Genomic DNA, 14,715 nt, shown 5'->3' with positions numbered 1-14,715 from the left:
TTGCTCTGTTACAATCGTACCCTGTTACAATTGACCCCACTCTCCCCTACATTACAAAGAGTGTTTTATGACCTTATTTGCATCAGCAAAAATAAAAATAAAAATTTAAGTAAGCGCATGTAAACTTTTCTGACTTTGCGGGTTAAATTAATTTCAGCCCAACTTTAAAGAAAAAAAAGAAAAAAAAATTTAAACCTGAATTATCGATAATAAAACAAATTTTTCAGTGAAAAATGACTGCCGTGAAATTCTTCAGAAACATAATTCAATCACAAAATGAAATTTTAACGTTTCTTTGTGGAGAACATGTTATATCGAATAAAATCACGGCATCCAATAAGACCAGGCCAAGAAACGCAATCAAGTTTTCTAGAAAACACATAAAGCCTAGTTTCGAAAATCGATATCGCCTTCAATACTTCCTCCAGAAGACGATCTGTTCCAACTATAAAATGCCGAATTTGCATATCTCCATACATAAAATCAACTCGTCTTGAAATATTGTAGCAAATATTCCTCCAAATCGCAACATGTTTCAATATGTTACATATTTAAAGGAAGGTATTCTTCGCCATATTAAGGGGTAACTACTTGAGTTTTAGAATGAGAACACACCTACTTTTCGAACATTCTTGTCTTGCTGTAAAATAGCTTTATGATGCATGCGCTCCGTAATAATTGACATAATGTTGAATCATTTTACGAGGCATTCTTTATGACTCGTAACGCCGATAAAAATAAAAGCACCCTGCATCGAACGAAATGAAGAACAAAAAATTTATTTCCTCCCGTTTATGTCAGATTTGAAGGAGGAATTACAAATCTTTGCGCACGTCTTCTTTTGTAATATCGCGGGACATCTGCCTATTTGTTCCATCCTACGAACAAATAGAAGCGTCGAACTTTATATCCGCGCATTATGCTTTGACAAACGATCACAAAAATTATGTCCCTGGTTCGAATTAATTCTCTACTACAGAAAAGAAGGGGAAAAAAATAATCGTCTCTTCTCATTCGAAATCGTTTGCTGTGAAGGGAGGCTACTGGCCTTTCTATCGACCTTGTCACACCCTTACCAACAGGTGCGGCTTCATAGGTAGAGATGTTATTAATCCTGCTTGCTTTGAGGGATGGAGCAGCCTTACCGAATATTGTTCTTCTGCTCCAATTACCATATAAATGAGTATCTATGGGTAATGCATTATACTTGTAGATTCGGAACAATATAAACTGAAAAGTTTTTTTATTTACTTTTTATTGAAGAATATAATAAACATTTCGGATAAAAAATATTATGCCCTTGTGGCTTACTTAGTATAATCTTTTATCGATGCATGTTCTGCGTCTAAACTATAGTTTTTTTTTTATTCGTTTTTTTTTTTTTTTTTTTTTTTTTTTTTTTTTGTCAGCTGTCTTTCCTTTTGAAAATAAGAAAATAAATAAATGAAATAAAAATCTTTAAGCGAAACCATAATACGATGCGATGCAAATTCGGTGCTAAATTAAACCATGTTATTACTTGGTTCCAATCAACAGGATTTTTTTTTTATTGCTTAGTGTAGGTTTAAATGAGCTGTATATTTTACACGACATTCGTTATTCTGTTTGTCGACATTTGCCTGTTTAATTGAGGGGAAATGATACATTATTAATTTTTTGGACATTCATCTAAACGACTATAACAACTATTTCGGACATTCCTCTAAGCGACTGTAACATATATTTTGGACATTTGTCAAACAACTATAAGAAATGTTTCGGAAATTCGCCAGAGCGACTATGCTAATGTGGACATTTATCAGTAGATTTCGTTTTGTCGCTGTAAAAGTTATTTACAAATTTACGTAACTATTTTTATCGAGACGAGTTTAATGTACGATTTTTTTTCTTTGGTAATCTCTTTATGTTCAAAAAGTAGCTCCATAATCAATCATATTTTTACCTATTTTTTGTAAAAAAAAATTATCCCACGTCCCATTATATATATTAAAAAAAAACATGTACTATATTTAACTAAACTACATACTTTATTCAACATTTACGATCTTGCTTGGCGATATTCGCCTGTGCCAGTAAAGAAAAATGGTTCGTAACAAAAGTTTCGGACATCACCAAAGTGACTATGCGAATGTCTACAACAGCACGTTTCTGGTCTGCCACAATAAGTGAAATTGACGAATTTAGGCGACTATTTTCATCAAGGCGAGTATGATGTAAGGTTTTCTGTCTCATTGTTAATCCTTTTTGCATTCCAATAGTTGCTCCAAACTCAACCGGAATATGACTTATGACCTGTGCTTTGTTAAACAAGAAAGATGTCACACGTCTCTGCTACTTTTCAAGATTCGTTAGCCAAACATTCACTTTAAATTATATTCCAACGAAATGCCTGAAATGCATGCACGTGCCGCTTGCCAACATGATTTACTGTAAGCAATTTTTTAACAGTCGTAGAACATCCGGTTTTTTATAATTCTTCGGGTTTTTTTTTTTTTTTTCTAGAAATTCTTTTAATGTATGTAAACTTACATTCGCCTTGCAGTTGAATGATTAAACATATTTTTTTTTCTTAGAAATTAGGGAAGATAATAAAAGAAAGCTTAATTAGGAATGAGTTTCGGTACACTAAAAAAGAATTATTTTTGAAGTTGAGCCATGGTTTGGGTACATTGAAGCAGAATGTCGTGTAAATTTGCTGCAAACCTAACCATGTTAGAATTATATCTAAACTAGGGAATAGTTTAATCAAGTTTTATATGGCTTAATTTGCACAATTAGGTAGTTCAAATCTACACCGTAATAAATTTGCAGCAAATTTAAACATTTTAGTTTAACACACGCTCTTTATCTAAAAGTGTTCCTTTGTATGTTACAAATTTGCAACGACTTAATAAGGTATTAATTTGAGCCATAGTACGGTATAAGCACGTTTAAGTAGTGTGATACTATGGTCCTGCTAAGCACCAAGAACAGCTAAGAGCAAGAATAACCATGAATTTAGAAACATAAGCTTTAAGAAATACAGAAACAGCATGAAGCGATTAGCAAAATACGTTTTCCTATTGAAAGCAGTCTCATTTGATGACCCTAAAATTTAATGCACATCGCTGAAAATAATTTATATTTTAAAGTTATTTCAGGCAATTTTGGAGTGTTATTTATAACCCTTTTTCACTACTCCTCATCCTTTGTAACGCGTGATGATAATTTATTCTTCTGATAATTACGTTATTAAAGATTAAATTAAAATAGCTTTACGTAAATATCAAAATATATTTATGTAAATAGCAAAATGAATTTCTTTAAATTCTAAAATTTATTTGTAAATATTAAAATAGATCTTTGTGAATGTCACTGTATCCTATCGTAAATGTCACCATTTTTAGATGTGTCTTCAAGACATTCACTTATACCGACGAAGAGAAAAAAAAGAAAATGGATTAGAATCATTAAAATTTTTCTACATCCTATTCGGTTGCCAGATTCTCCAAACGATTTCGCGAAACGCGTGCGCTAAGAGATGAGCCTCGGTTTAAAAGCGTGAGAGTGTTATAATCATTTTATTCCCCCTTTTAAGTGTGTATGTGTGGCAGCAGTCTTTTTGAACCCCCTTATTTTTTTTCACTCTAAACTCGGTACTTTTTGAAACATATACCACGAAGAAAAAAAGAAAAAAAGCCCTAGAACTAAGTAAGAAATGAGTAAGGCGGAGAAATAGATGGTAAGCGGGTGTAATAATATAGAGAAATGGGGGAGTGGGAGAAGGGAGTTTAGCCCTGATCCGCCTTTATTATGTTTGAAAGCTTGGCAAACTTCTATTATGTGAAGTTAGCAGTAGAATTTTGGAGTTCTTATTTAGTTTTTCTTATATAAAGAAATGGAAAGAAAATAGCTCAGCATTTTTGTGCCCTCCTCCCCCCCTGTGGAAAAAAAGAAATAACGATTTTGGTCTATTGTATGTAGCGAAATTTTTCTGATGCGTCTTTTGATAGTATGAAAGAAAAAAAAATTCAAATCACTATTTTTTGAAACTGGAAAGTAGTATTTTAGAAAAGTACCGCTTGCGCTACTACACTTTTTTTTTCTATTAAAAATCCAAGGAGAAAAGTTTATCTTTTAGAGGGTTGACTTCTGCAAAACATTTGTATCCTGATAGTAGAAAAAAAAAGAATTTTAATATCTCTTAACTCACGGCTCTGATGTTGGTCTACACCTAGTCGGTTAAGTATTTTTCTAAACTTTCGTATAATTTTTTTTTTCGCTTTATGAAATGTTTGCTGAAAATTGTTTTCGTGTCATTTCTAGTTGTATACCAAAAATTTTCTTTATAAAAAAAAAATTTTTATTTTTTTCATTGCATTATAAACAATATGACCTGTTCAGTTTTAAAACTCGTTAAGTATGTTACGGAATTTTGAAGCTTTTTCGTCAAAGAAAGTTAAAAAAAAATCAACAGTTTGAGTATCTTAAGCTAAAGGTTGAGTTTTAATTTTAAACTGCATATAATCTCTTGCTAAAGAAAAACTGCCTGGAAAGAGCAAAACGGACAGATAGCTTAAATTTTTAAAAATATATTCAACGTTCTTAAATAATTCGCTTAACAAAGAGGGTTTTTGTTAAAGAATGGCATGATTAACATTTTGCTCCATTTTTCTAATTCGTGTAGAAGATTCTGGCTGAAGATTAACATGTTGAGCCGTTTTTCTAATTAACATAGTGTTTTGGTTAAAGAATGACATTTTCAGATTCGCTTCAGATGGGTATTTTGTGCCATTTTTCTTATTAATGTAGAAGATTCTTGCTAAATATTGACATCCTCTTCAGATTGACATTTTGCGCCATTGCTTTATTCTGGCTAAAAATTGACATCTTTAAATCTTCAGATTAACGTTTTGTTCCATTTTTCTAACTAATATAGTTGGTTCTGACTGAAGATTGAGATTTTGCTGCATTTTTCTGATTAACATGCTGCTCTAGCTAAAACTGACATCCTCACATTTGCTTCAGATTGACATTTTGTGCCATTTTCCTTATTTACGTAGAGGGTTCTAACTAAATGACGATAAGACGATATGGCGATATTATATAACGATAACTGAGACCAGGACTCTATCTCTACCTGGTGACAGGCAGACCAACACTTGCTTATCCCGACTGGCCAGTAGACACCTAAAAAGTCTCACATTTTCTGCTTATCAAAAGATCTTTCCTTTTTGCCCTAAATGCCAACAAAACCAGGCATCACCTGAACATATCTTGAACTGCTTATGGCTGGACTGGAACGACATTCATTCCTCTCCCCTTTTAGTTTCGGACTTCCTAAATGTCAACGGATTTATTGATCTAGTCTGAATCCGTCAGACCAGATGGGAATTAGCAACAACAACATAACGAAAATCTTCGAAGAACTCTGATTGCCTAATATCAAGCAATCCAAACTTTTACATTTCCTACTAAATTACCTCATTCAAAAATCAATAAACTGAAAAACTAAAAACTATTGCAGTATGTATTATTAAATCAAATGTATTTCAATATAGCATAAAAACTATTACTTTAGTTCCCTACTTCATGAAGCATTTCCATAATAATCTCCAAATTGTTTTAAATGCTTCATTTTACTTATTCCATTTACAAATTTCAACCCACGCAGTAAAATAAAGCCCTTTAAACCCCGTCAGCTATAAATTCAAGTTATTAGCATACTGTATGTAACATTACCCGCTCTATATCTTTTGCCGTATGTCAAGAAATATACTTTTAACTCCCAACATATTTAAACCCCCTTTCTTCAGTATCAAATCCTAAAATCGAACGACTCCCTGCACAACCCCTTTCCCAACCGCACTCAGCCAGATTTTAATCGACCCCCGTCTACGAAAGTATATTAAATATGAAAAAATGTGCGCCATATAGGTGTCTTATGTCACCCCACAGAACATATTTCTATATAAATGCCACTCTGATGATAATGAAATGAAAAAGGGGGTGACTTTGTACTGTCTGATACTCCCAAAGAGCCCTTTTGGAACATTAAGTGGTATCGCGGGATGAAATTTGAAACCCTTTCCCACAACTTGGGGTACCTCCTTTTTTAATTGGGTAGGAGTAAGCCACGTGCCACTTATGAGTGTGCACCGGATGGAAGAGAATGTTTTGTTCTTTTCTTGACATCCTGGAACTCATTCCCTCTTTTCGATTCCCCGTACAAATCTAGTATCTCGTATCACTGTCAGAGACAGTCTGGAATGACATTTTGATTACTTTCCCAGAATGTTACGCACTTTTTTTTTGTTTGACAGTTTGCTTAAAAAAATATTTGACAGTTTTTTTTTTTCTTTTATTATTATTATTTAGTTGTAACAGTATTAATAGAAAATCTTACATCGATAAAATTAGGTTAAATAGTGAATTGAATGAAACAAAAGTTCATTCACGATCTATGAGTTCGAGAAAAGCTATACAGCCTACAGACCTAAATCAATACCTAACCTATACAGCCTACAGACCTAAATCAATAAATGATGCCTAAATAAGCTAAAAACTACCTTCATTTTAATCAAAAATCAATTATAAATAATTAGTTTTAAAAACATTTATTTTAAATAACCTTCTGATATTTACACACATTTGTGTGCATACAAGGTTGCAATTTTTTCTCATCACCAAATTTTTACGATAAAGCAGGGGTTTGACTTTTACACCGGTAATAAAGGGGGACATTCGTTAATCGTGAAATATCAATGCACAGAATAGATATGAATAACTTTATCATTTTACCTTTAAAAATTATCTCATCCAATTTTTTTTCTTATTAATATGCAATTAATTATAAAGCATTTTAAAATTTAATTTATATGCAATTAATTTTGACTTTTATCATATTTTCTTTGCAGATAAAGGGTTCTTTTTTTACGAAGCAGTCCTTTAAAATTATGATCAGAGAAAAGTGATGAATAAGAAAAGTTGAACTAATTTATTCAAGAGTGTTCTAAAAAATATAACTCAATGAAAACCTTTGAAATATACCATAAAACTACAAATTTATAGATTCCAGAACATAATCTATTATTAGATTCGGATTTACTAAAGTTACTCATCAACTGATCATAGCCAGGCTCATTTGGATCATTCTTCCACTCCAAAAACTCTCAGACGGAGGCTTAAATCCTTCATCCACTGATAATTTCGGAATTTGACTTAACAAAATAAAATGTTGCATAGTTAAATAAGAATAAGGACTTTCCCCGATGAATCTTAATTTTTTTTTTTCGAAAATTCACACTTAAAATATTTTTTTTGTTTAAGACACAATTTTATATTTTTTTTTCATAATTTGATAACATTTCATAACATTGTTTATAATTTCATAACATTTTAGAACATTGCTTATAATTTTATAAAATTTTATAATACTACTCACAAATTAAAATATTTCATAACTCTATACAATTTTATAACATTATTTATAATTTTATAACATTTCATTACATTGCTTAAAATTAAACTTCGTAACTTTTTCATTTTTTTGAAAAATTATCTTTTTTACCAAAAATAATTTCTCTTCATTTTTCCTCATTTAGCGTGTTTTTAATACTGAAATCAGACAAAGAGAAGTACCCATGGTAATAAATATTTTATTAAAACATCATGTTTTCTGAAATAATATACCAAAATCTCTTCTTGAATTTCTATCTAGTCACATGAAACAAATAGCAATTACGAAGCCTGTTTTTTGTTTCTCTTTCATTTTAAAACAGTTCACTGAATCTCAATATTTGTTCAATCTCTTGCGTAATATTGACGTTCTCACTTTTTTCTTCATCTCTCAGTGCGCTTCAGGCACTTCCCGAGAGCAGCTCTTCATTTCCCACACACATTGCCTTTTCTATGGTAAACAAATTGAAGGGCTCCGTGGCACAACTTTGTTTGTCCTCGTCAATGGAAAGTGAGGTTAAGCGTCGCTTGAACCTCAAGACCAGACCATGGACCAACGCTTTAATATTGCTCCAAGAAAACTCTGTTAGATTGAAAAAGGGATCTGGTGGAGGGGAAGTTGTGCTTTTGAAGACTTATCGGCCGTATAATTCTCAAACAAGTGGCTTTTTGAAGAGGTTCGAAAAAGATGGAAGTAGGGTGGATGGAACGAAAAAAAGGTGAGAAAACACTCCATCGAACAGCAATGCCGTGGTATGATGTGCGAAAATGAAAAACGGCAGTTTTGTTTGAGGAGTTGGTTGAAGGGCTGTAGCAAAAAAAGAAAAAGAAAGAAAAAAAGAATCCCCGTCCTTTTTCATACTTGAGTTGGCTTTGTTGGCTGTTATCACACTTTCACATAAAGACTTTCGGGGTGGGAATGTTTAGAATATTGCTTCTGAGCTGGCGTGGCTAAACCAGGGATGTAATTAATGTCTGGAGCATTGTGGTGTAAAAAACTCCGTTGCTCTTTTCCAAAAGTGGTCTGGTAATGTCGGGGGTGGCCTGATTTTTTAGTTGAGTTGAGAGGTAGGCGAAATCTAAATGAAATCGTCAGTCATCCAGCTCTATCAATCCGGAGTATCATTGGAGTGTGAGATTCAGTGACAGATGAATCGTATGCTTCGATATTTTTTTTTCTTTGAAAATGTTGAGTTTTGCTATTAACATTATTTTAGCCTCGATGCTCCCACGTTTCAACAAAGATATATTTATTATCTCGTTTCTAGTTCCCGCTGATGCAAACTTATATGAGTATTCTTGCAGGCTTATTTCCATTTGCAGAGTGTTTCTTACACTTTTTGGACACGAACTTTTTTTTTAAAGTCATTTTATAATCAGGATGTGATTACCGCACAGGCCAGCTTATCCTGGATTTGGTATTCTGAATGCTTTAATGGCCTATGCACATCATTAAATATATAAAAATTATGAAATTTTTTATTGATTTATGCAGAATGCAAATTTTATTTCTCGCATTTTTACTTGGGGTATAAGGAAATAATCATACATGATATTTTCTGAAATATGAGATCGGAATATGTAATTTGTTATCATTACTCTTTTTCATGCTTTGAACTATTAAAGTTGCTTTTCTCAAAGAATTAAGTATTACTCAGTCTTTTAGCGCAATATTTTATTAATTTGGATGATTTTGAACTGAGAAGAAAGCTTTATTTGTTGAAACTTTTCCGAAAAGTGTAATACGGTTATTAGTTCTCTCAAATCTTTTTTTTCTTTCTTTTTTTAAAAAAAATAATCTTTAAGGCAATAGGAAAAGATGCAAAAATACTAGAAAACAGAATGGTTCTGTAAATGGTTTATTTTTTCAATTTTTTTCTTGATTAATAAGAAAAATTGTGTAATACACTTTTCACCATTTAATTATCCATATCATTTATTTAATTACTAAGTAAAGTAGCTATAAATACAATTGAGCATAATATGAAATGGACATGGAAATTAATTTGCGTTGACTTTAAATGTTGACAAATTTTCAACTTAAGGCCCCAATTTTTGCTTGTAAGGCCCTGTTTATAATTTTAATAAATCATTACCGTAAGTCATTATCCACAATTACAATGAATTAATACGTTTAATTACTGCATGCTAAAATGTTGAGTTATTTATAAAAATAGAGATAATTTCTTATTTTGTTTCAATATTTAAACTGGGTTGAGAAGAGACATCCGAAGAGACTAAATCAGAATTATCGTTCGTTATGTAATTCTAATATTCAGGAAGATCATCTGACTATAGAAAGTTACTCACAGATCTCTCGATTTTGATATTTAGTGGGAAAAAATTGCATCTTAAAAATTTCAACGACGATAAATTTCTTAATCTCGTTTTTAATTCCGTCAAATTGAAAGGGGCAAAGGAAACACTATCAGAGAAGGCCATGACTTTAGGGGGCCTGGGTAATCTAACAAATCACATTTCCATTTCTACAACATTTTTAAATTTTTCCTTAAAAACAAAACTAAATTGTATAAATATTATAAGTTTTATTTCATGGCAATATACGTGAGTTCTGGAACTATTTCGATCCTAGCAATTTTTTTCTTAACTTCGATCATCAAAAGTCTTTGTGAACATTTGCATAATTTTTCCTCCCATTAAAAGTTCATGAATTTATAAGAAAAAAAATACTGATTAAGGTCAATTAAACCGGTAACATTGCTTTGGGAAAAAATAGTAAATTCATAAAATCCTATTGATTTGCAAATGTTTTTTTTTTAAACTGGTTTAAAAAAAATTAATGCACATTGTTGACTCCCCCATTATAATGTCCACACAATCTTTCAGTCAAAACCATGCATCTTTCATATTTTCTTTCCGCAATTTGAATGCATTCTATGATTTATAATCGAAAGTGATATTTCAGGATTCGAATATTTTCCTTCTCTTTAAAATAATTAAGATTCGTGCGCCAAATGAAAACTTTTCTAAGTCGAACTACCTGAATCTGCGAATTTTTTTTCTTTGTCATTAATTAATTTTGATGTATTTATCCTGTCAGGAGACTGCTGGATAATAATAAATAAAATAAAAAAAACGAAATTCCTTTCAACATTTCGTCATAAATAGCGGAATCCTCCAAAAGCTGGAATTTCATTCCGTTCCGGCAACTGTTCTTTTCAGGAACGCCAAACCTGAAGGGTCCATCGATGTTTCTGCCTATGTGGCTAAATCCTCTATCCATGTTGGACTCACTTTTCCAGATCTCGCCCATTCCCCGAGAAAGAATGAGATTCCGCGTGAGTGCTTTTCCTATTCCTCTTAACAGAAGGGAGTTTTTTTCCTAAATGGAAAAATGCGTTGGAGCGAGCTTCGAACATGGAATTTCCTTTGTTTTGTTTGTTGGTGTCTTCTTTGTGAGTGGCCGATGTCCTCTTTATGTGATTTGGGGAGGTCGTGGTGTGTCACCGTCGAATATAAATAGGGATGTGGCTATGATACTTCTCTACCCCCCGGGAAATGGGAAAAGGTGATTCAAGCTTAATGGAAGCGGGATATTTCCTTTTGCTAAATGCGGACCAATCACCTGTTGAAAACAATATACTGCCATAGACGTCGGCTCTTATTCGCTTTTACGAGTAGAATTTGAACTGTTACTTATAAACTTACTCAGTAACGAATACATGCTGGCTGTTATGGAAAACTTTTTTAAATATGGTGTATTTTCCATGTGTCCCACTTTATTCACAACAGGAAAAATTTTCTAAAATTACTGAAATCCTTATACATTACTTTTCGTTCCCCATTGGAAACGTTTTTAAATTTTCTGACTTCCTTGTACGTTCCTTTTTTGTACACCATAGAAAACTTTTCTAATTTTAGCGAATTTTTACGTTTCACTCTATGTTTTTGCTGTTCTCATTGAAATCAAATTCTCATTGAAATCAAAGTTGTTACTTTATGAAGATTTTTGAATCAGATTCTGTTATCAGACTATCCTTGTCTCCCATATTAATCGGTGGAAAATTTTACAAATACTAACTTCCTATTTGTTAAGACACTGAATGAAGTTTTAGAACATTTATTTTTTTATTTATTAAAATATATTATGGAGCTCAATTACCAAATTTCAACTTTCAAAATTAAATGTGCCTTTTAATTTTTGCCAAATTTTACGAAAGCTAAAAGAATATTTTAAGCTTTCTTCTTTCAAATTAGGCTTGAATTAAATATTTTACAGAAGTCCAAAGTCCCTGTTATATTTTTTAAACAGTAGTGAAATAATTATCTTTATTGCTTTATCTAACTTGGACTAATGTAATCACTAATTTATATTAAATATTCTTTTTATCAATTTCACTGTATAAATGAAAAAGAATATCGTGTACTTTGGCCTGTAAAGGATTTAGGACATAGTTAAAATAGTTTATTTAGTTGTCATTTATCTAACAATCGTATGTAGAAAAATGTGTAAATCGTGTCCGAAGAAGTATATATTTTTTTTAATTAGGCTTTAATTAATTATAAATTATATTAGGTTATAAAATGATGAAAAATTCCAATCGTAATAGCCAGAAAATAATTTAAACTTAATTCTTAACTAACACAGAATGTCTTGAGAGATTTAAGTGGCTGACCGGACAGTGACTCTGTCTAACCGTGAAAAGGGTTGAAATTTTGATTGCAAGATTCCATCCAAGCAGATACGAAAGCAAATTCATAAAGGTGACGTATAATCAATTGCGTTTTTCTTTTTTAAAGAGTTTTTAAAAAGTACTCTAGAAAAGATATCCAAAAACTAAATCAAACTACAAAATTCATCTCGTAAAAAAAGTTTATAAAGTCGAGGATAATTTTGCTTGTAAGTTTTTCAATTTCAGAAAAGTTGTTGAACCGTTCCCTAAGTTTGTTCCTGCAAGAAATAATTTCTAATCGTTTTAAGTAGTGCGATGTTCATTTCCCATGATTGCCAAAAACGCCTCTACGGGTACATTTTAGTAAACGAAATGAAGCGATGAGAATGATGCTTCTTTAATCTTTTGGAGGAATATTGTTGGAACGCGACTAAACGTGCGATTACGGCTGCGAAAACGGGAAACCTGATCATTAAATTGAAAGCCCGTGGTTTACTTGAATTTAGAGAAAGCAAGGCAAGTATGGAGAAAAAGTCAAGATCATTATAAGAATTGCTTTGGATAAAAATTACACCTTTTTTGAAAGTTGAGGTTGGTGGAGAAAAAACTCTGGATAATAAAGTCTTAATGTATGTTTTGCATTTAAGCGGTTCATTTCGTTTTCGTTCTTTTTGAAAGAATTAATTTCTTCCGCTGGTTTGAGGAATCTAGAAAAAAATTCCAATAAAATCTAGTTTTTGGAAGTAATAAGCTGAAAACTTTTTGTACCATTTGTCTATAATAATATAAGTCTTGTTTTTTCTAATTCGCTTTTATAGCAAACATAAAAGGATTTTTTTTCAAGTGTTGTCTGTCATTTTATATGCGGAAAAACCAGAACAAAAGCAAGCAAAATGAAATTACTGTTTTGATTTTATTGTAGCTATGTGAAAATCTGGGTTTATAACTATCCTAGAAATATTTTTTTGTCAAAATTGCTATCCTTTTATGTGTAGAAAATAGGAAAGATATGCTTAAATAAATAGTCTATGGGAAAGGAAGTGGCTTTCCTTAAATTGCCGTTGTAACTATCCTAGAAATGATTATTCGTCAAAAGTGTTTTTCCTTAAAATTACGGTTGTAGCTGTCCTAGAGATAATTTTTCGACAAATATTTATTATCATTTTATGTTACGTAAAAACGTGAAACAAAAACCACACATTTCTAGCTATGATATTTATGTAAAACTTGCTCCTTTTAATTTATTTTCGCGACTATATTAATAATGATTTTCGCTTAAACATCATTTTATATTATGTTATTTAAATATTATTGCGACTAAAAATATTATTGTAACTAGAAATATTATTGTAAAAGCAAAAACATTTTTAAAAAGGCGAATACCTGGTTTAATTATTGTGACCGTTTGAGAATAGCTTCTTTAAGTTTGTTTCCATATACTTACTTGAGAATTTCGCGATATTGTTTATAATTTTATGGATACTTGTAAACTTGATTTATATACTATTTTGATTTATTCTTTTTACCAAAATGAGACTTGTTTTTTATTATTTGCTCTTTTAATTATAGTAAGAATAGTTTTTATCCTACGTACTAAATACTCACAGAAGTATTGTGGTTGTGTACTTAGAGGATCGGAGCCAAATCCGATAAATTAAAATTCCTGGAAGGTGCTTCGAGTTTAGCAAACTGAAGTATTTTGTCACGTTTTTCTACGATATTGAGATTTAATTCTAATTTATTTTTTAATAACTCTGAACGCACTTTTTTTTTAAAAAAAACATTCCTTTTTCTTGTATATATAAAACTCTAATTTAGATTTATCGGTTTTTGCTCTGTAACTTTACAATTTTATTGTTAGCTTATTTGTATGATGATATTTGAAAATAAATCGTCAATTTATACAAAAAAGGTTATTTTTTTCTATGCTTTTATATTCTTTATTCTTATGTCAATTGAAATATTGTTTTTACATTGAATGAGAAAAGTTTATATTTTTCCACATAGTCTTATTTCAATATTTATATTACATTTTTACTTTACCTTATTTTAATTTTTTCTACATGTATTTTTTCTTATCTGTTACAGGTAAGACAAATTAAGACTGTCTGATTTTGAAAATTTACTGAAATTTGTAAGTTCCTTACAAAAATTATTTTTGTTAACATTTTTCAGTATTTATTACTTTAAAATTGATTTTAAAGTTGCTATTGATGATTGTTTCGGTGATATTTTTATTGTAACATACGCCTTATCAAAAATGTAGATTTCGGATCTGTTTTTTAAAATAACTTATTCTGTATTGCTAAAATTTGCGAACAATTGCTTCAATATTGCTAAAATATTTAATTAACAAGTGTCGAAATTAGTGTTTGGAATTCATTATTATTTCGCAAAAGCCATTTAATCGAAGTACTCTTTTGCAAAATATCTTTACTGAATGATGAAGTTCTCAGTTCAAATTTAATTGTTCGTTTTCTGACCAAATAATGGTGGGCGTCAATCACTAATGAAATTCTAACAAAACAACTGGAGAAAACTTATTGAACTCTCGCGAACCATGGTTTAAGTCTCTATAGAACTAAACAAGACGCCTAACAAGCCAAGGATGTGAGACTCTTTTAACGCAGCACCAAGGAATTAA

General features: G+C 31.1%; 1 protein-coding gene across 18 annotated transcripts in view; it reads left to right on the top strand.

The window, feature by feature from the left end:
• Positions 1 to 14,715, top strand: part of LOC107454643 (fasciclin-2) — a 249,300-nt gene that overhangs the window by 109,693 nt on the left and 124,892 nt on the right. For 5 of the 18 annotated variants that reach the window (XM_087159849.1, XM_071183746.2, XM_071183722.2 and 2 more), the window contains exon 3: positions 14,160 to 14,205. The exons of the other annotated variants lie outside the window; for them this stretch is intronic. The gene's annotated coding sequence lies outside the window, so the exon portion shown is untranslated. The remainder of the gene's footprint in view (positions 1 to 14,159; positions 14,206 to 14,715) is intronic. 18 annotated transcript variants of the gene reach the window in all.

This window comes from Parasteatoda tepidariorum, chromosome 3 (assembly GCF_982258835.1).
Source record: "Parasteatoda tepidariorum strain Cologne lab strain chromosome 3, Ptep-v5.0, whole genome shotgun sequence".
NCBI classification, from domain to species: domain Eukaryota; kingdom Metazoa; phylum Arthropoda; class Arachnida; order Araneae; family Theridiidae; genus Parasteatoda; species Parasteatoda tepidariorum.
The sequence above is the reverse complement of the archived record's forward strand: the minus strand, read 5'-3'. Positions and strand labels throughout refer to the sequence as shown.